This window comes from Pezoporus occidentalis, unplaced genomic scaffold (assembly GCF_034315485.1).
Source record: "Pezoporus occidentalis ecotype Australia unplaced genomic scaffold, CSIRO_AGI_Poc_V1 ctg74, whole genome shotgun sequence".
In the NCBI taxonomy this organism is placed as follows: domain Eukaryota; kingdom Metazoa; phylum Chordata; class Aves; order Psittaciformes; family Psittacidae; genus Pezoporus; species Pezoporus occidentalis.
The window spans coordinates 385,015-406,467 of record NW_026916093.1 but is presented as its reverse complement, the minus strand read 5'-3'; the positions used below and the strand labels follow the sequence as shown (position 1 = coordinate 406,467).

Genomic DNA, 21,453 nt, shown 5'->3' with positions numbered 1-21,453 from the left:
GCCAGAGAGGTAAATAACTCACATAGTTTGATTTCAGTCATGGGATGGCAAAGAGAGAACCAAGTCACAGCTCCACAGATACTCAGTTGCTCCACTGGCAGCCTCAGTCTTTCCTTTCTTCTCAGGATGGAATTTATTAACATAGCTCTAAGCTCTGACTTCATTCTTAGTGGCTGATTTTGTGTCCAAATGTCTCTTTGCTGGCTGCTTAGACTAGGTGGGGGGTATTGCCCTAGAGGATCATGCTGTTTGAGGACAATAAAAAGCTCTAAAAATTCATTACTCTTCTTTAACCCTCACCTCCTCGCTATCATTTTGCAATGGTACATACAAAGTGCAGATAAGCAGTAAATAGGGAAGACGTGAAGTACCCATGACAAAATACAGAAGCACTGAAGTGATGCTTCCTGCCTTCTTTACTTGGAGCTGAAGTTAGCTGACATGTTAGAAATCATAAAACTGAACTGAAAAGCAAAAGTACTTCCAGAAAAAAAAAAGTGATTTGAGATTGGATACCAATCTCATACTGTCAACTGAGCAGCATTAAGAACCATCCGATGCCTTGGGGTCCAACAGCACTTCCCAGGGTATGCAGTATGGGTCAACCCATTCCCAAATTTGGTGGGCATAACCTTCCCAGTGCAAAGCTCACTCACATCCTCAGCATTAGTGAGACAAAGCTCAAGAATCTTTTCTTCTCTATGACTGTTTTAAGAGACAGATGTGTCCTTAGAGGAAATTCTGGGGTAAAAATGCCTGAGTATTATTCAGTATTTTCCTGAAATTTTCCAGTGCTGCTCTTACTCAGGATTAAGTTCTACTTTATTTTGTTGTACCAAGAAACAAACAACAAATCCAACCCCACAGCACTTAGTCTAAATCCACTGGAGTTTTATTGCACCACTCCTTAAGTGGGAACAGACCTCAAATGTTACTTCTCCCTTTCTGAAAGCAGAAGACCGTAGCACTTGAGCTCAGAAGCTTGACCATTAATTGTTTGTATTACAGAGCCTATGACATACTTAAGTAGCTGAGCACAACAATAAACACAATAGCCAGTTCATTAAATCATCCTTTGTTAAGACTTTCCAAAGCTTTGGGCTTAAGCCTCTTAAAATTGAAATCATTATACTATTTTTTTTTAAAACAAATGAGCAAACATAACTCACACAAAAAGGGGAAAGCACAACAGAGCCTTTGATGTATGCATCATCACTGTGATGCCTCACTGAGATTAAACTATATGTCTAACACCGCTAAGAGGTTCCAGCAGCTCTTTCCAAGGAGAAGCTGAAATCATGAAGGACTATAAAGTGCTGCCGTTGCTGTCACCTTCCCTGCAACAGCTTTCCTTGGCCTGTCACATCACGAGAGAGGCTATCAATAAACTCTGTAGAGTGGTGTTTGTGGTTCCTCTTGTGCCTGTAAGATCCTGTCAAAACCTTGACTTGCTGATGCACCCTGCCAGGCTCTGAGGATGAGTGGAGATGACAAAAGGTACAAATAGGAATGGAGATTTACTGCCATGGGAGGGTTTGTTTTTTATTAACACCATGTGTTAATATTCCAACTTAGAAAAACGGAGCCAAACTATCCACAGCCTTGTAGGTATTAGGCAGGCATTTTATATAAGGCTATTTAGGTAAGGCTAAAATACCTCAATAAAATGCTAGCGTGATGAGCACACTGAATTGTGCTCCCTTTTAAATAAAATCACAATCCTCGCCCTTTCTTTTGCCACACAGCTCTGGCTCCCCACAGCCCGTTTCTTCTCTCCATGCCAACACTGCAGCCGCACTGCAAAAGAACTCTGTTTCTCTTTATTCTTAAAACAATCCTGCACCTCTTCTCACATCATATGTCATGGGCAGAATCTCTGCCTTTTCCTTCCTGTAAATATCTTTAGGATGTGAATTCACAAGCTATTAGCACAAGAACATATTCTAAGGAAAGCAGAAGAGATATGCAGAGCTGAGCAAAAGACTTAAAAGAAGAAATCGCAGTCTCTTTTTCCCTACTGTGGCTACTATCCGCTTTTTCCCTTCCCTCAGCTGTGTTGTTTATTCTGTTTCGTGCTACAGCATGTCGGACTAACAGCCTGCTTCTGGTGGGTGCTGAGTGCTCCTAGCTCTTGATCAGGTTAATCAAAGGTGCCAGGGCTCAGCTCCTTTGTGGAGATGTCTATACACTATAAGCAGTTTAGGGCTGCGGAGTGCTGCATATGGGCCTGTGAAGTGACATGTTCCTTTTTTGGGATTAACAAATATAACCAATAAGGGTATGTGGTCATCATCCTATTCTAGCAACCATTAAACCTCCTTCTTGAGTTGTTACTGTTTCTTCCAGTTGCTGCCACCGCGATTTTTAAGACAAAGCTCATGCTGATATGGAAGTTACAGAACTGTGGCTTGGCACAGCATCCTGCTCTGTGGCATACCAGCCTCCAAGGCAGTTCTTCCTGAGATGAGGAGGGTGAAGAAAGAAAGGCGGTGGGGTGAGAAGGAGGCAAAGCCCAACTTCCTTTTCCCCATGTTCCTTTCCCTCAGCCTGAGCAAAGAGCTTGTAAACTACCTGCCTAGGACAGCTAAGGCTTCAGACCTAAGGCTAGGTTTGCTTCTGTTAGACACAAAGCACATACAGCTTTAAAAAAAAAAAAAAGGCATAAATGAATTGAGAGTTAAAAACTACTAGAGAATACTCCCCGGGATTATCTGTACTATCAAGACAGGAAAACTTTGCAGATGCTACTGTCTCTCTAGAGGAATAAATGCTTGCATTTTAATATTCTCAGCAGCTGGTTCCTGTTGAATGCCATCAGGATGATTCAGCCACCCACCAGGAACACCAGTAGCAAGTGCACACACACACACACACAGAGAAATCTGCAAAACTTTCTGCTCCCGATGCCAATGCTGTTACTTTGGCAGAGTCTGATGTGTATTAGCTATTCTTCGTTACTACCAGTAGCGGGTTTAACTTCACTCCGGGATGGTGAAAGAAAGCAGCTAGTCCCTGTTGCTGCCCCAATCAATCCAACTGCCTGCCTCCTACCAGTGCTTCCCACAAACTGTGTTGTCAGAAGCTTATTCTGTGGTTACCTCATTCACCTTCAGCCTTGCCACAAGTAACATATCTCTCCTGTGAGCTTGTCTCTTCAAGGTGATGGTTCAGGCAGTCTGATGTCCTTCCCCCACAGTGGTCAACATCTGATGCAAGGGACATCACCTTAGAACACACTTGGTTTCTACATGAGACTGAAATGCAATAGATTACTTCCTCACCCTAGGTGATGATCAATTTACGTCTGAAAACATGAGATTTGCTTTCCCTCCCCATTTTTTTTAAAACCCAACACCACTGACGTTCTGTCTGTGGTCTGTGGACCATTTCCAGGTGCTTTATGGAGGTGCATCTGTCTAGCTGCAATAATGAAGCATTTACTTTCCCTCAAGTGGCAATGCTTCCTGACAACTGTTGACCGGGTCAAATCACTCAAGGTTTCCTCTAATCCTACTGGGACAAATTTCTGCTTTTCTTTTGTCTTGCATTTCTTGGAAGTAGGCTAGACTGATGCCAATCTGCACAGGCCTACATGGAGAGGAATGAAACTACACAAAGCAGAACTAAACAGCATAGTCAATCATAGAGACTGGGGGACCTGTGACTATAGATCCTATAGTAGGGAAAAAAATCTTTCAGTTCTAATCGATGTGATGACTGACAGCCAGAGAGTGAAAATAGCTCAAATGCAAAATGGTGGAACTGCAACAAAGCAGCTGCACCCTTCTGGTCCATAATGTCCAACTTAAGTCTTCCTCCTTAATATTCCTGCTGTTTCATTGGGCTCAATACGAAACGCCCTAGAGGTGGACAGCAAAGCAATATCAACATCTATTCTAAAATTATGTGGTTTAATTCCATCATCACAGAGCATCCTAACTTCACCATTATTCAGTGTTAACTCAGACCAAATCAGCAGCATTGGCCTTTCAACATGAACAACCCCTAGTACCGGTGCCATACATATAGGTAACTCCTCAAATAATCTCTCAAACAAATGACAGAAATACAGATTTATTACCCATGACAAGTTGTTCTCATGTGGAAAACAAGCCAAAATAGAGAAATCAGAGATTGTGCACTGAATAAGTGACAGACACATCACAAACACAAGTGTTCTCATGTCAGATCCCTGATGTACCCATATAGCTTGTGACGCCTACTGCTGACTGCAATGATATTCATTCTGATTAGAAGTGATGCTATCACACTCCTTACTTGCTTCTCAAAGAATATTTTCAAGAAACTGTGTAATTTCCACAATCCAGGGTGGACCCTACCATGATCTCACCTTAAATCAACAAAGTTACAGAGCTGCCACTTGCTCACTCTAATGAGTGAAACAGTTAAGTGCCATTCAGAGTCAGCCAGGAGTCTGCATGAATATGGAAAAGCGAGGCAGGAGGGCAGCAGAAAGTGAGAGTATAATCTTTTATACTGAATTAAAAATTAAAAAAAATAAAAAAAAAGGAAAAAAATTAACTGCTATAACAGTTTTCTAGTATTTCATCTCAAGTAAAAAAGGAGAATTAAAATTCCCAGAAATTAAAATCACTGAAAACCAGGGAGTTATTTTTAATTAAACAATAAAACCAGTGCTTTCCGTTTTTCCTGCCTTGTAAAAAAAGAACTTGAGGACAGGGAAAGAGAACATTTCTTTTACTTTTTTTTTTTTGCAATGAATAATGAGAGTTTTTTGACCAATTCTTCCAGTAAGCTATCTCATTGGATATGATGTGGCAACAAGGATCTGTTACCCATTGTGGTTTCAGGGCTGAGAATGGATTGGATTGTCTTCTCTGTTATTTTAGCCCCAAAGTATATTTTAAATATCCTTAAAGAGAATGAAAATTCTTCTCATACCAGTGACAGGGAGAAATGGCTTTAGAAATTACTTTCATGTTTCCAACTGTTTTTTGCCTTTTTCTCCTTCTGAGTTCTTATTTTTCTCTGCTTGCACAAATGCAAGGGGATAGCTTTGTTTAAAAGATTTTTGGAATACGACACTTGGTGATCCACCATCAATCAACAAGAATACCCAGATATGTGTTTATAGTGAGCAGCGAGTGTTGTGGAGTTTACTTCCATGCACTTCATTCCCATCGGAGACAAATCAGCCACACAAAGCCAGTTTGAAGGGCTGGCTTAAAAGCATGTATCTTCTTAAAAGCTAGTCTGACTGGTCCAGACTGGCACCATTTCAGTGCTTGGCCTACAGTGGCAACTTAGAAATTATCTTTACCTCACTCCCAGATTGGTTAGGACTAGGCATGTGTTTTGAAAAGAAAATCAAAATCATTTAAAAAAATATTTTTTCTTTTGTAATAGAAACCAACCAGAATTTTACCTTGGCCAAAGGGTTTTATCGAGATTCAAAAGAAGAACGCTAATACCTTCCAAGCACAAAGAACTCATTACACTCACACTCAGTGCTTTTGTAGTGCCACTGACAAGCATTATCAGAGTTATTTCACAGGTAAAGGAAGACAGGAGAGAAATTTGAGGTGAAGATGCAAGAATTCTTCATACTGGCACTGCATGAAACCCAAAGATGAAGGCAACCTCAACCTTGTCACTTGCACCTAATGATTTCAAAGCATTTTACAGGCCACATTGGTCCCATCTTTCCAGCTGCCCCAAGACAGGAAACCACTGGCCAGTTTTAGAGTTGATTGGAGTAATCTGAAGCCAGGGGGCTAAGTGATCAGCCCCAGGCTGCACTGTGAGCAGGCAGTGGCTGAGGAACACGTCCAAATCGCCATGTCCCAGCCACCAGAGCAAAGAGAAGTACTGCTCTAGAGCGTGCTGGAAGAGAAACAACTTGGGAAAACGAACAGTACGCTTACCGTAAGAAAGTTTTACCCTCTTCTTTGTGCTTTTGTCGGCAGGGGAAAAAAAGCTATGTGTGTCAGAAGAGCTTTCTCTCTCCTAATTAAGCCTCCCTTTGGTTATGCCCTGAACATTGGAGTTTTAATCCTGAGCGCACAGGGGCCTTGGGTAGAAAATCTGGCCAGCCTTTTCCACAAAGTCTGAATGCGTTCAGACCTTTCAACACTGTACCAGCTCCTCTCTAACCTTCAGACTAAGCAATGCATTTTCAAAGCCATAATGAGCTAAGCCCACTGGCCTCCTGTGAGACAGGAAACTACTCACTGCCTGAGAAGACAGAGTCCATAGTACCCAAGGTGAATTACTGCTACTTTTTGTTACATCCTTAACAAAATCTGGTATTTCCCCATTGGTCCTGACCTTACTGACCACCGCAGACTACATTTGTTTCTCTTTTCTGTCCTTTAGTAGCTTTACCATGCTTATCTTTTCACGCTACGTTCTGTGTCTATTCCCAAGATTTTTTCCTCTTATATTCCCACCTCTTTCCCTCTTTAGAACTGGATCTTTACCCATGTATTTCTTTAATTTTTGCCTCACCTACTTGAGAAGAAAAAGAAACCCACTGCCTCTGCATATCGCTTCTCTATTAGCCCATTCCTTCTGCCATCAATAACTCCCCACATCTCACTTCAAATTCCACTACTCACCTTCCCATACCTTCAAACTGTACTCTGCGTGCCAAAAACTCAGCAAGACCAGCAAAGTTTATTAATACCAAGCACGGGGAAAAGTTTTCTGACAGTAGAGGGCTCCTTAATACATCAGACAAAGGCATAGCTGAAGTTAGTCAAATTCAGATCCAAAAGAAGTGAAATGGATTATTCTAAAACCCTCAGAATAATTGTTTTAAACATGTGGTCATTCCCTTAAAGACTCTAAGATTACCTCTCTTTCTGAAAGATAAGTTCTAGCTCACCAGAAGATAAGAGCTTTAAGAAATCCAGTAGGCTTTATCACATGAAGGAAACCAGACAGGACTCTCAGAAAGGCCCTTCCTGCTTGACCATCTTCAGAGATGAAAAGGCACCAGTGTTCAGTTTGCTTGTCTGACTTTGCTTGGTAGTCTCCCTTCTTGTTCCACCTGCTAGTAAATGTTGGACAGTTTGGGGCAACTCCTTCCCTTTTCAGCCACAATGATATTTTCCCTGTCTGCAAGGGTTACCCTTTCCCAAGCCAAGACTTCACGGCTGCCTTGAAAATGGAAATTGTGAGGATCTAAACGAAGGTATTCTCCTAACGCCCATTTGTACGTTGAGAAAAAAACTGAGCAACATTTACTTTGCAAGAGCCTTTCCTCATTTTACAGCTCCAGTCCCTGCCCCAGCTTCTGCTCAGGGCTCTTCCAGACTGCCTCCAATAAAACTGACCTAGTTCTCCGTGGCTCACTGAGGTCCCCAGAAGCATCACTAAGAGCTCAAGATTAATACATTTTTTTTCCCTACTACATGTTAAAAGGATCTTAGCAGCCACAGAGCTGTGAGGCCCAAGACACATGAAGTTATCAATGACTCAATTTACATTAAATTACCATTTTGAAATGTATCTTTTTAATTGTATCTATGAGAATATACAGTCATGTCTTAACTATGGTACAACTGACAGATACAGAACCAACCAGCATTGAATACGTGGACTTTTCAAGGTCTGTTTAAATTCAGTCTAAACTGTGGGTTTATGGCATTGCAAAAATTTACTGAAAAAACATGAGTTAATATTTGTCCAGTTCTTTCACATGAGAAGTGCTGTTACTGTTGTCAAAAAGTCTACTGTGGGCTTAAGTAGCTGTGAGAATGCAAAACAGTTTAAAATGTGAATAGCTTTCGTAACTAATAGCAAGTAGGCAATATAACAGATGGCAACTCACATGAAAGATAAACCACATCTTTATAACAATAACTTACATTCAGAGGGGTAGCGTTTCCCAGAGGTTAGAGCATGAGACTAGAATCCAGGATTCCCAGGTTATCCTCCTGGCTCTGCCACTAACTTACTGTATGAACTTCAAGAAGTCACTCAAAAATCTCTGGGCCTCAGTTTCCTCTTCTGCAATATGGAGATCTTAAAAATATCACTAGACCATGGAGGGTAAAAGGCCCAAGCTATTGGTTTTTGTAATAAGCATTTTGAGACAAATGAAGGTACGGAAGAACAGTGTTTGCTGGTGCCATTATTTGGACATTGATTGAATTGCAAACTGGTTACTATGCTCAACACTGAGCTAATACAGCCAACCCCAGAGTGAGAGGTGGCAGCTGCTTAACTGTGCTCCATACCCTTATGGTATGCTTCAGGCCAAGAAGTGAATATTGCCCTATGCAACTGGCACTTCAGAGAGAATTCAATGAGGGCAGATACAATTACCTTCATTGAAATTTAGCCAGGACATTATGCAATCTTTAACAGCAGTCTGAATCTCTATTTTATATCTCCGACAAAAGGGAGCACCTACAGCTCTCCAGGTTTCTGTCATCATTAGTTGGCACATTACCGCGTTTTGATCAGGAACAAGATTGCTTCTCACTCGCTGACTTTGCTTTGTGCAGCTCTACAGAGTTCCACAAAGGTCCTCCAAAGCAAGCACCAGAACAGTTTTACGCTGTCTGACATGAGCATAATACAAAATGAATAGGCTGCAAATAAATGTTCCCCTTTGCTTTCCACTATGAAAACTATAGACTTATTTTTTTTTTATTATTTTTTACGAGTGATGCATTTTTAACTGTATGAGTAGTAGAGACTCTACTCAGAGAGGGTCCATTTTTGCCATGCTTGACAGGCAGAGATTTCCCCCTGACCCTGGCAAAAAAATTTAATGAAAATAGAAATTAGAGTATTGGAGCAGGAGGGAGAAAATGGTTACAGAGAGGAAGATTCCTTATAGGGTACACCCTGGTGCTTCAGCAATGCACAGGCAATGGCTCAAACTAAAGCTCAAAACCAGCTTGCTGGCTTGTCTCATGAGTCGGGAAGGCTGCCTCAAATGAGATGTTTTACTCTCTCCAGCTGTATAGGGTTATTGTGGCATTGATAATTTTTCGTGGCTTGGGAAGACTGTGGGGATATATTTCAACAAGCCAAAAAAAGTCACAAATTAGAAAAAATAAAATATATAAAGAACAGCTGATCTCACTGAAGAAGACTCTGGCATCTTCCTGCACAGAGTTTTCACTGGTATTTCCTGATTCTCCTGCCAAAGAAACCATCACTAAACCCTTTTTTCCTGGGAGGAGGGAACAGAAATTATTTCTCACGCTAGCTCTTTAAGCTTTATGGGATATGTAGTTGAGATTAACAGGTCAAAGAGTTTTAGGAGTCCTACTCAGCGGACTATGCCTAAAGAATATTCTGTGCAACTAACTTAACTGTGCTCTCCAGATGGTCAAAACTGAAAAGGCCATCTGAGCAAAAATCAAGTTTTGGAAAGTGCCATGAGAAATTCTACCCAGAGGATGTGGATTCTGCTTGTGCTGGCTTCAGTGGAAACAGAATTATTCTGATTTATAAACTTTTTTTTTTTTTAAACCTTAAATTCCTACAAAGAAATATCTGGAAATTCCATGTTGTTATTTTCAAAAGTGATGAGCTCAAATCACAAAATCTGGATCTGGATGCCGAATGGTGCCAGAAGTTCAGGAGAGTCTGGACCGAGAAGGCTGGCTCAGGCATGTGTTGAGTGTTTTCCCAGGATTTTTTGAAGGCCAATACAAGGGTTTCAAAGAGAAGAGAGGCATGTGCAGCATGGCAGAGTTACAGAAAAACATCGCTTGGAATTTCCTGGGTTTTTTGAGATTAAAATTGTGAGTCTAATTAGTTTAAGGAAATTAGCTCTTTATAATTTTCATTTTGTATTGAAGAAACACAAAAAATTAAAAATAGAATGAAAATGGAAAAATTAATGGGTTTCAGTAATTAGTTAATCAGAAAATGCTCCTGTCTTAGTGTGACTGCCCAACACACACACTAAAAAAGAGAAGAAAAAAAGTAACCATCGTTTTCCTCATACTTTCCAAAATAATATAAGCTTCACCTCTGTGCTTGGAACAACCACTTGACATTTCAATTCAGCTCATTTTTTAGTGGTAAGCCACTGAAATAAGTGTCTAGGTTGAAATAACATCTCACCATAACATTAATACAGAGACAGTATAGATACATGCATCCTGGCAAAAATAAACCAGAATTTGTTCCTCCTACAGGCCACATCATCACATTTACATGAGTTACACGCACTAATGAAATGTTAAATGGAAGGGAAACCTCTTCTGAGAGTAGACCTTTTCACCAAGTGCTGAACTCGGGATCTCTGACATCTGAAAGCAGCAGGACAAGTTATTACTCTGTAGGAAAACGCATTTCTCTTAACAGTGGTGATCCAATCTGAGGCCTCAGAAGCCACACACTGGCGCGCTAAAGAGACGTGTTAGACAAGCTGTTTTGTCCCTTGGCTATCACCCTCCACAGCACTGAATAGATCCGGATTGGGCTGGTTTAGAAAAGAAGTCAGATGAAAGCAGTGAAGTTAAGCCAAGTCAAAACACAACTTTGGTGCAATTACACGAAGTCCAAGTTATGCTAACAAAACTTCGGCAGCACCAAGCCTGGTCTTCTCTGCCCAGCCCAGAGCTATGCTTTCAGCCATGACCTGCAGCACACAGCTTTCAGCTTTCTGCAGCTCTTCGCTGTATTTATTTAATGAGGTAGCTAAACATGTGTTTTATCATTATTTGAGCTTATAGTAACTTTGAAATCGAATAATCTACTCCACAGAAAGTCACAGAAGTTTGAGGAGAACGTTTTTTACTTTAAATCAAGATGCTGAGCAACAACCCACTGCAATGGCCACAAATTTCAAAGAAGCCTTCTACCTTGCGCTTACATAGCTCTTGAACTTCAACCTCACTGTTGAGCTGTTTACTGATTGCCAAGTCAACTAGACCCACGGGCGGCTACCAGAATGAGTTCACAAATAAATACTCACAGCTAGGACTGCCCAGAGCGCTGGAGCGTGCGTAGGGTAACGAGGAACATCATGTACTGTGCACGAACAGTATGCGATTTTTAAACATTTGTAACACTTATTTCAAAACCAAATTTCTTCCAACTAACTCTTTAATTCCCTCCTCAGGACCATGAATGTGCCTAAACGCAGAATATTAGAGCAATGTTGGTTTCGAGTTGCTAGAGGAAGACAGAAGAGGAAAGAAGCCTCAAAACACTGCCTCTGGTCAAAGAGCCTCTTACTCCTCATTGAGATGACGGGTAAAAACCAAATGAAAAGAAATGGTCTGTTGCTGAGAATGAAGAATAGATATTGTTAATCTTCTGAAGGAACTGGAGGCATATACAAATAAAGTTTCAGATTCAGCTCTAGCATCTCCACTAAAACAAGTGCATCCTGCGTGCTCCAGTGGGATGCTGTGCTGTGCAAGGGCATGTTCTGGGGTGTTTGGTTTCCAATGCTGATTCAAGGGGATCACCCTAAATCCTGATGTTTTAACTCTGTTTTTCCATTAACCCTTTCTCAGGAAAACCTCTACTGACTTCAGTGGGAAGGTGTCTCAGTTAGATGAGAAGAAACACCACCACCTAGCAGGGAGAGCTCGACGTGGTTCAGCACACCTTCAGTATGGCTGAAATACAGCTGTTTCTGGATTTGTAACAAAAAACCCTCTAGTCTCTATTTGCTTCACTTACAAGACTGTTTCTGTATACTGGCCTAAGCATACACTGGAGAGGAAATGCTAAAACTCACAGACCTTCAGCTACGCTAACAGGACTATTAGCACAAAATGTATATGATTTATATGTATTTTGTACATACAAAATATTCCCGTACTCTCTGCCGGAGCGTGGTGATCGGCCCGCATGCAGCCAGCTGCTGAACAGTGCGAGCTGGTGGAAGGACTGACCGGCCAAAGCATCTACCCCTGACGGAAAGCCCCAGTAACTCCTTTTTGTTTCTACAGTGCTAACAGGATTTCGGCTTTGATGACCTTACCAAATTCAGATCGAAAACCCCACTCAGTTCCACAGAAATACAGCAGTAATTACAAAGGGAGCAAAGTTGTGTAAAAAGCTCATTTTCTGGTTTGCTTGCCAAAGTATATCACAATTCAGGTTTTACAAAAGTGAAGCAAACAAAACCTCAAACACTTTAAATTCCTCCCAGAAAATCTAAACCTCCCCCCTTCAAACCTTCACACTTTGGAATGTTTTCAGGGATTTCCCCCGTTTTCCTTTAAAAATCAGTTCTTAAAAATTGTCAAATCCTTAGCTCCAAAACAGAAATGAAAACATTGCGTAGGAAAGTATCAAAACAAAACGTTACCTTTCTTTTGGCAAGACAGACCTTTTTTCTTGCAACGATTTAATACATTTGATAGCAATTCATTGTTTCTGTTGACGTGACTTTGCATTTTCAGGCAAAAAGTTTTGCAGCCATGTTTCTCTAAATAATATATTGCAGAAGGCAGCAGAAAGAGAGAAAACAGTCATCTCCTATACCTAAACCGTGACTCGGTATCAGAAATATTGCTGCCATAAGGCTACTTGGCTATACACCTCCGACTGGTAGCTACTGTATGGCTCCCTACATCCTATTATTAGGCAGCAGCGTTCTGGTACAGGAAACTTTTATGGGTGGCGTACACAAAGCACGTCTAATTTCTACCTCGCTCTGCACTTCACCCTCCTGTTCTCTCAGCACGTTTCATTTCCTTACAGCCCTAACTCCCCGTGTTTGCTCACCTAAACGCAGCAGAGCTGGCATAGGGATGGCTACCTGACAGCTTTTCAAACTCGGCGTGGAGAAGGTGCCCAAATTAAATAAATAAATAAATAACCCAAGGAAAGTTTATGAAAGTGAAACAAACGGCGCGGAGCGGCAGGAGCAGCAGCAGCAGGCAGCTCTGTACTCCTCCTTACACTGACATAGGTGTATCCCAACTTCACCCACTCAGGCAGGAGAGACAGACAGACATACACGAGTGCATACGGACACACCGAGAAGTGCCAGAAAGGGTGGAGGAAGAGGTAAAAGAGAGAAATAAAACCGAAAGGTGTTATTTATTTTTACAACTTGACAATGAACTTCAATTTTGGCAGAGGATTAAAAACAGCCCTGGGAAATAATTAAGTTTTGGGGTCGTTTTTTTCTTTTCCCCCTTTCTATAAAGCTTCAGCACAAAAAAGAGAGATTATAAAAGGGATATGCTTGCACGGGCACACATAAAATAGGGGGGGAACTGGGGAGAAGGAAATGAAAAGAAAACAAACAGCCTCCTAACAGGCCCATACTGCTAACGGGAGTCCAAATAAAGAGTCATATGATATCTGATAGTGCAGGACACGTCGCCAGGAGCTGGAGCGGATTGCCTGCAGGAAGAAAGAGCCAGTGTGTTACTGCTCAAAGAGCTTTTCTTTCCCCTTTTTAGTATTTTTTTTCTTTGGCCCTCTCTCTCTTTTCTCCTGTACTGGGAATGTGCTACTCTCAGGTCAGGTCCATGGAGTCCCCAAAAGACATCTATCGTCTTTCTCCCTACTTCTGGAAGAAGTGACAACTACTGGAAGATGCCTTCTAGTTAAGATTGAGGGGGGTTAAATCTAGGTATCAGCTCTGTTATGTCTTCCCTCTTCTGTCACTGCCTTCACGGTTGCAGATACAGAATGCTCACAATGTTAGATAGAATAATAATAATAATAATAATGATAATAATAATAATGGGGGGGAGAGAAGAGAGAAAAGAATCAGGAAGAAAAAAAAAGAGACTGCTTATCCTATGGAAAACTTCAAAGGCCAAGTCCCATTTCTGTGCTCTTTTGTTTACTTTTCCTGTGATTTTTTTTTTTTTTTTTAATGCCCTTTTTGGAAAGTGAGAGAGCAAGAAAGAAAAGTCACAGAAAAAAGTCACGCCATGAAAAACATCAGGAGTTGGGAAAACTCTCTGGAGGAACGAGGAAAGGGAGGATTTTAAATAAAAGGCAGGCATTAGTAATCTGCCAAAAGTTCCTCTGTTCGTTACGTTTGCCAGCAGAAAGACCAGCTCCTTTTGGTTGTCCATCCCTCTCTGTCAAGCATTCCACATTAAACTGAGGAGCCTGCAAAGTACTTCTGACTCGACGCGGGTATAGCTGTTACCCATGGAAATGCAGAGCATTACCTGCAGTGAAGGTACATGGACTAAGAGCAGAGGCCATGGCCATCCCCAACTTCTGCTAGGGAAGCGGTGCCTACTACAGCTTTGGAGAGGGAAGAGCCCCAGCTAACAGAGCTGGAAGGGTACAAGCTCCCAGCCTAGATACTGGTACGAAAACAAAACTGTTCTAACTGGTAGTTTCACTTGTCGTGGACAGTTTCCCTTTACTTTTGCAAGGGATAGGCTGTATCCTGAACGACTTTTTGCCACTGTAAGGTACTGGCACTCCTGAAGTGGTGCAGGTGGAGCCCAAGGATGGATCTTTCCCCCCCTCCATCATACGAGGAGATGTAAATGGACTAATTCTCTGTGTACATTTAGACAATGCATAGATATTGCTTAAAAACAGTGCCACAGATACGTATGCGTTACCTATGTAGCTGTATCAGACAACCGCTTCTGAGGGAAGCCTGCAGCATGAATATAAAAATCAAGGTATTGTAGCAATAATGCCCTGCATCCAGAAACAATCGTTGTAACTCTGTAATAATTTGATCTAGTTCTGTATATTGTGCGCTTATGATTTTTTTTTTGGGGGGGGGGGGGGGGGGGGATTACAATATACATCTTCCTCTCTTGTCTCCTGTACCATTGCTAGAAGATGCAGTTTTTAGACTTGTAATTTGTCAAAGCCAGGAAAATACAAATCAATAAAGGAAGGAGGGCAGAATTTGGCTAAAGAAAGCACTTCCTTAAGCTACTGAATTTGCAACAGTATATATTCTCAAACACCCTAAATATTGTACCGGATACACTGTAGAGAAGATAGGCTGCACGTTTGTTATACGCGACATGCAATAAAATTCCAATCTAAACATCTCCTTCAATGTGATGCATTATTCCGTTCTATACTACATGTGCCTTTTCCATGTACAAATAGACAAAGAGGATATCCGTAAGAAATACATTCAGAAGAACAAAAAATCTAGAGTCCGAGGAGCTCTATCCTGAAATCCTCGATTCAGGGCTCGATTAAAGAACTAAACTCAGGAGGTGAAATGGAGCCATTTGAGAGAGGGTCCCACCGAACAGGAGGAACAAGCAAACAAACAAACAAACAAAAAAATCCCTGAGCTCCGACTAATCATTCGAGCTGCCAATGAAAGGTGACTTTTAGACAGATGGTCAGGGAAAAGCTGGGTCCGTGGACACAGACGTTAGTGCCCCATCTGTATTTTAGGATCCCAGCTTCAACAAGCCATTACCAACTTTTTTTCTAAGTGACAGAAAGTGAAAGATCTCTGTTCCCACTTTTCTTTTTCTACCGAATCCACCCCACTTCCCCCTTTCCCCCCCCCCCCTCCAAATGAGAATTTGCTGTTTGATATAAGTAAACAGAAACTGTTTGCACTACAACTTTTATGCCGAAAAAAAAGAAAAAAGGAAAAGGAAGCTAGGTAAGTTGGCAAAACAGCAATCGGATTTAAAGGAAGAGTTTTTAAAAAGGGAGAAAAGAACAACACATCAAACTCACTTGGTCTCGTCCCCCTTCCATTCCTGTCCATATTAATTCCAAATTACAATTTGGAGGTAAGGAAACTGCATTTTCCTTTCAATCTATTTTGTTGCTGCCACACATTCTGTGCTTTGCTTCTTTCTCTTTTTTAGCGGGGGGGTGGGGGGGGGGGTGTTGAAAAAAAATTCCCTAATAAAAATAGCAAAACATATCCGAGGCGTTAAGCTCGCTCTCCCCCTTCCTTTGTAAAGAACTCTTTGTTCTCTAGTGAAAATGCTGAAAAAAATCCCCGGGCTCCCTGAAACAAGTGCAAAACACTTAGAGGCTTTTGGGCTGGCGAGGAGCCAGAAACCCTCCCGCTGTCTGGTTAGGAAGAGAGGAAAGAGAGAGCAGAGAGAGCAGAGAGAGAGAGGGAAAAAATTGGAGCTTCCTTTAATAGACATAGGAAGCAGGTCCCCCTTTTTTTTTTTTTTTTCCCTTTTTCCCTGTTTTTTTTGTTGTTTGTTCCCCCCCCCCCAAAACTGGCGGTCAAGCGTTAAGTAACTCCCTGCCTAAATCCACCTGCTGGAAATGAACTCGGCTAACCCCCCCCAGGGGTGCACAAAGAGGAGACACAGTAACACACTCCCGGCTCTTCTCCCAGCCGCCCCCTCCCCGCTGCCCTGCTTCCATTCTCCCTGCTCCCAAGCACACAAATGCCCACGGCTCGCGCTCCCCCTTGCCACCACCAACCCACGTACCAAAATAAACGCTCGCTCCGTCTCCTTAAAGAGCAGGGAGGGGGGAAGAGAAAACAAAAAGGGGGGAAGAAGAAGAAGAAGAAAAAATAATAAAAAAGCTTTTTTTGGTTTTTTTTTTCTTTTTTTTTTTTTTTGTTTTTCTCTCCATCCATCTCGCTTGCGACAGTGATAAGGGGTAGGGAACATCTCATACCTGGTGTGAATGCTAATCAGCCAGGAGTTCTCCTTTTTTCCCCCAAGACGGGGAACTGTTTCCTTCCAAATTTATTAGAACCTCCTCCACTGCCTCTTTGAAAAACCTTCTTTGTCACCCTCTTCCCAAGTCCTGATACTTCTTTAAAAAAAAAAAAAAAAAAAAAAAGAAAAAAAAAGAAAAAAATGGCTTCGGAGCTCCTTCTATTCTTGATATTGATTCTCTCTCTCTCTCTTTCTCCCTCTCTCTTTCTCTCTACCCCCCCCCACCCCCCCACCCCTCCTCCTTTCTCCTGTCTCTGTCTCTTCTGAGTGGTCTATTGATAAGTCCCTAGAGGCACTGGGTCAGCCTGCCCGTAGGAAACCAGACACAATGCACAAATCTCCGAGTGCCATTCTGCCATCAGCAAGCAGACCACGTTTAGGAGAGAGGAAAAAAAAACCCACCACACACACACACGCACACACACACAGTAGAGCAAAAGACAGAGAGAGAGAGAGGGAGAGTGTGAGAAAAAGACTGATTGGAACAGGAGGGAGGGAGGGAGGGAGGGAGCGAGGGAGAGAGAGCGACACTGCCAGTCAGGTTAATCATCCCTACTTTAATTAGCTGTTCGGCTTAGACATAAAACAATTGAATTTGAATGATCTGTCAGTGGGCTCGGCTGAACCAAAGGGGAAATGCGAATATTACAAAAAAGACTGTTGGTGTATTCAGATAAGCTCGCCGGGAAAATCCTCAAAGGATAACTATTAAAACTTACCACCAAACAAAAAAAAGTACAGATTCAAATGGCATTATACTGGGGCCCTCTCCAAAAAGCTGGGAGATCCCTTCCCTCTCTTTTTATCTTGTACACACCACCGAAATAAACGCCCACTGCCTTCAAACTCTACCTGTCCTGTGGGGTGGGGAAGTGACTGCAGGTTTGGCTGCTACTTTGGTTTGGTTAAAGCGAGACCATGTGGCCCTTCAGTTGAACTTTCCTGATGGACCACTGGAACCTTGTGATTCTGGAGCTACACAAACTCCAAGAGCACATCCTTGCCGTGCGTGTCTGCACAGACACAGACAAACCGAGTACCTGCCGGGTACAGACAGGGATGCTGTAAAAAGGCAATGCTGGATATTGGGATAGACTAGTCCCCAAGTCCCATGGGGAGGGGAGAAGTTATACCCCAAAATAGGTGGCAAAGCAATTTATTCCTCCTAGCCTGGGCTGCAAAACAAAGTACAGTTCAAGTGGATGAGTCCTGGTGATACCCAGCACTGTGTGGCAGGCAAAGCAGTGATGTGTGACACTTCTGCAAAGTCTGCTTCTGAAAAGGTGTGGGGCAGGTGGCCTCTCCTCTCAAGAGGGAAGGAAGCAGGTAACACACTTCTGTTAGGGGGAGCTGCCAGCATGTAGAGCCCCCTGACACCACCCTCTGCTGCCCTGCACGAACTTTCCCTTGTCAGATGCTGGGAACCTACTTTGGGTTTCAGGGCACAGGGGCTCCGATGCCCCCTCCCAGGCGAGCAGCAGCAAGGGGGGTGTGTGTGTGATTTTCTTGCGTGAGACAGGTATATTCTCTGTGCTTTAAATACATTTTCTGTATTTCATATAGGGCTGCAGCTACAGCAGCAAATCTATAATTCCTGATCTGCTCCATGAACATCTGTTGTACATAAACTTTCCAATGGGCATGGCTAACCTGCAAGCATCACTCTAAAGCATGGGAAGAAAGTGGAGAAGGAATTCACAATGTGGCTGACTGCTGGCCTTTGAGAGGAAGCACTGGGATTCCCCCTTTGCTTCTCATTTTGGGTACAAATACTTAAGGAAAGAAGAAACAAAAGACAGAAGCTCTACCAACTTCTCCACATTAATTATATCACCTTTTCTACATACATCTCCAGGCAAAGGTAGGACCAGTTATTAAATATGTTTGGCTGTTAATGGGAAGCTGATGGGAGGTATCAGTATTATTCTTTCCTTCTATCACCCTCTGCTCTGGGAAAAGGTGAGTTCCTACCCTTTTTCACCTCTTACAATGCCACATGCTGGATGGCTGTGTCCTATCTGCCCACCAATCCACTGGGGCTTGTTGGCTCAGCACAGATTACAGGAAGAACTAACCAGGGTCAATAGGAGGTGGATGCACTGCAGAAGCAAATGGGACATTGGACTTAATGAGGTCTATTAAATGCTATTTATGAGTCGTCTCCCCAGCCTTCCCAAAATACGAATTGCTCCCATTTGAAATATTATGGGACTGTTGGAGGCAAGACACTCGCAGAGAACAGAAAAGATTTCAGAGAAATACAGTGCCATCAAGGCGTCAACTGCTTTCTAGATAAGGAGCTTTTGTACAGCACAGTGACACAAAGTAGTTTTCTCTTCCCTGGGTCAGTACCAAACTTAACAATCCAGCAGGGTGCAAAACAGCTCTGGGCTATGTTTCTAATGAAATACACAGAGGACCTGACCACTTGATGCAGAGGTTCACAGTGGAAGAAACAGTGTGCAGTCATGTAATTACAGGCTATGGTAATGGTACAAGAGATGCTCAGTAAGGTTGCACAGACAACATTAACTGTGGCATTTCCTAACTTAAGTGCCTGACTCGGTAACATTAACATTACAGTAATGCATTTTCAATATAATTTCTCAAGGTTTTAAAGCCAACTTAAGAATGGAATGCGGTTCCATGCTGCTGCTGATGCTCAGGCGGGTTAGCACCTATGGAGCTGTATGTAGTACAGAACATCACCACTTCAGCCGGCAGCGTCACTGGCAGCACAAGAAAAATGGTGCTTACAAGGTGATCAGCCACTGGAAGAGTGTGAGGATACTTGATTCAGGGGTTTGACGGTGTTTATCTGGCAATGGAAGTGCTGAGAGTCTATGCTCTATGGGAAAAGACACTTTGGTCCTCCAGAACCCAAAACCTGCATCTCTTCTGTTGCTGTTGCTTTTGCTTCCATCCCCTCCGTGTTCAGTTGACTCCATGGACTGCTGTTCCTCCTGTTTCTAGCTTGCTCTCTCTCATGCTGTTCCTCCCTCCCTGCACTACTCCTTGTCAGAGTCTTTTCCCCATCCCATTGCTCTAAAATGAGCATCTCCTCAAACCTCTTCACCTCTTCTCTACCCCAGGCACGGACAGACCCTGAGCACAGAGGAAAGCAAGCTGCTCAGCATGGTGAATTAGGCCATGCGGTGTTCCAGACTGCCTTAACTAGACCACTTCTTGCAAGACTGTTTAAAACTAACTCGGGTATCATAATTTGCAATCCACAGTGTAGACATATCAAAATGTCCTTGTTCTCATTTCCAGTGCTTGCTGCCATAGCAACCCCTGGTCAAAAGGAAATTTCCATTGATATCAGAAGGAGCAGCATTTCACCCAGGTGAGTTTTTACTCTGTGGCACGTATTTTATTAGCATGTGTTCCTGATATGGTAGATCCCCAAATCTCCTATAGTGCTCCATGTAGAAAGCGCTACTGTTAAGTTCTGCTCTCAGTAGGCCCCCTTCTACTACAAGCTTCACAAGTCAAAAGACCTTCTGATTTCTACCTGAATATGAACCAAGAGCAGACCAGGAGTCTAAACAGAAAAGGCCAAGAGCTCCCCCCAAAAAACATACATAATCTTCCCCTCCTGAGATTTTATCATGGATTTTAATTTAGATACATGGTGGTGATCTCCTTCTTTTGCATCACGCCCTCTTGCTTGCGTTTCCTTCACGTAAATCATTGCATGTATCAGGAAGGCTTAGCCAAAGAAGCAAGAATTGCATGCTCAGTCTGATCAGTTGAATGAAGTTTGCTGTTTGTTATGGCAAAGGCAATTAGTGCTGCAGCAAGCTTTCAAGCTCACGTGTATGATACCTGCTCCGTAGGAAGAAAGTGTGGCTACAGCATGGCAACAGATCTTTATGAGAACTGTATCTGGATTTCTCAGTGGCAAATGGCAGGACTGAGTAAAGGAAAAACCACCAGAACTGCTGCTCACTTTCTGCCTTCTACATGCATCACTTAACGCCAGACAAAAGCAAGACACAAAACAACAGAAGACTGTAAAGGACCTGGAAACAGCAAGAGTACTTGCTCCTTTAATGTATATAAAGTACTCTGCAGTGCAACTTGTAACACTCAGGAGGGCTGACATGAGCTGACATTAATGGAAAATCAACAGAACTGGGTAGCACAGAGAGAAATTTGGTTCCTTTGCAATGAAGGAGCTCTGTCTACCTGAAAAAAAAAAAGGCATTTAACTATGTAATCTCAGGATAAGTTATATAAATATATTCCTCTAGATTTATTGGCTTGTCTTCATAAACAGCTGTGAGTCTGTGCTTTCTGTTCAGAGATGTAAACTGGCACAGCATGTTGTAGAGGGTGAATATATGGTTATTATTCAGTACATAAGAAATCGAAGGAAAAGACTGGAAAGTCTGCCTGCTACGGAAATCTACTCCTTGCTTATCTTTTGGGAATGCAATAACTCCTAACTTGCACCACTATGCTTGGTAGATACCTTTGTGTGCTAAGGTAAGTACCATGCATTGCATCTTACCCAGTTCATTTCTGTCATTGATGCAATTTGATTTTCTAGGGCAAGACAAATAAGCTTATTTCCTATTGCACTGATTACCATAATTCCCCAAACAACCAACAAACCACCTCAAACAAAACCAACTATAGCAAATGGCCAGGACTGGTTCCTAAAGCACCTTCTCCTGACACTGTGCAGCTCCCAAGGCAATTCCTTTCAGACATTTGCTGTCAATAGGGAAACATAAAAGGAAACATCAGAGACTCCGTATTTTATTTTCTCTTAGACAATCCAAATATAACGGCCTATTTTGTGGAAGAGCCTCTCTTTTTTTTTTAAAAAAAAAAAAACAACAAAATAGTACAAAATGTTTCATCA

At 42.3% G+C, this 21,453-nt stretch overlaps 1 protein-coding gene and 1 long non-coding RNA gene across 16 annotated transcripts in view; one reads left to right on the top strand and one right to left on the bottom strand.

Moving 5' to 3' along the window:
- The window catches only part of ZBTB20 (zinc finger and BTB domain containing 20), a 481,207-nt gene that overhangs the window by 102,982 nt on the left and 356,772 nt on the right, over positions 1 to 21,453 (bottom strand). Inside the window, exon 7 of one of the 15 annotated variants that reach the window (XM_062602029.1) lies at positions 16,537 to 16,677. The exons of 12 other annotated variants lie outside the window; for them this stretch is intronic. The gene's annotated coding sequence lies outside the window, so the exon portion shown is untranslated. Of the gene's footprint in view, positions 1 to 15,621; positions 16,437 to 16,536; positions 16,678 to 21,453 lie in introns of those variants that run through there. 2 more of the 15 variants (XM_062602028.1, XM_062602035.1) reach the window with 2 other exon arrangements.
- Positions 18,410 to 20,606, top strand: LOC134155148 (uncharacterized). The gene is made up of 3 exons (XR_009961442.1): positions 18,410 to 18,539; positions 19,854 to 19,926; positions 20,420 to 20,606. It is a non-coding gene; the product is annotated as an uncharacterized LOC134155148 (long non-coding RNA).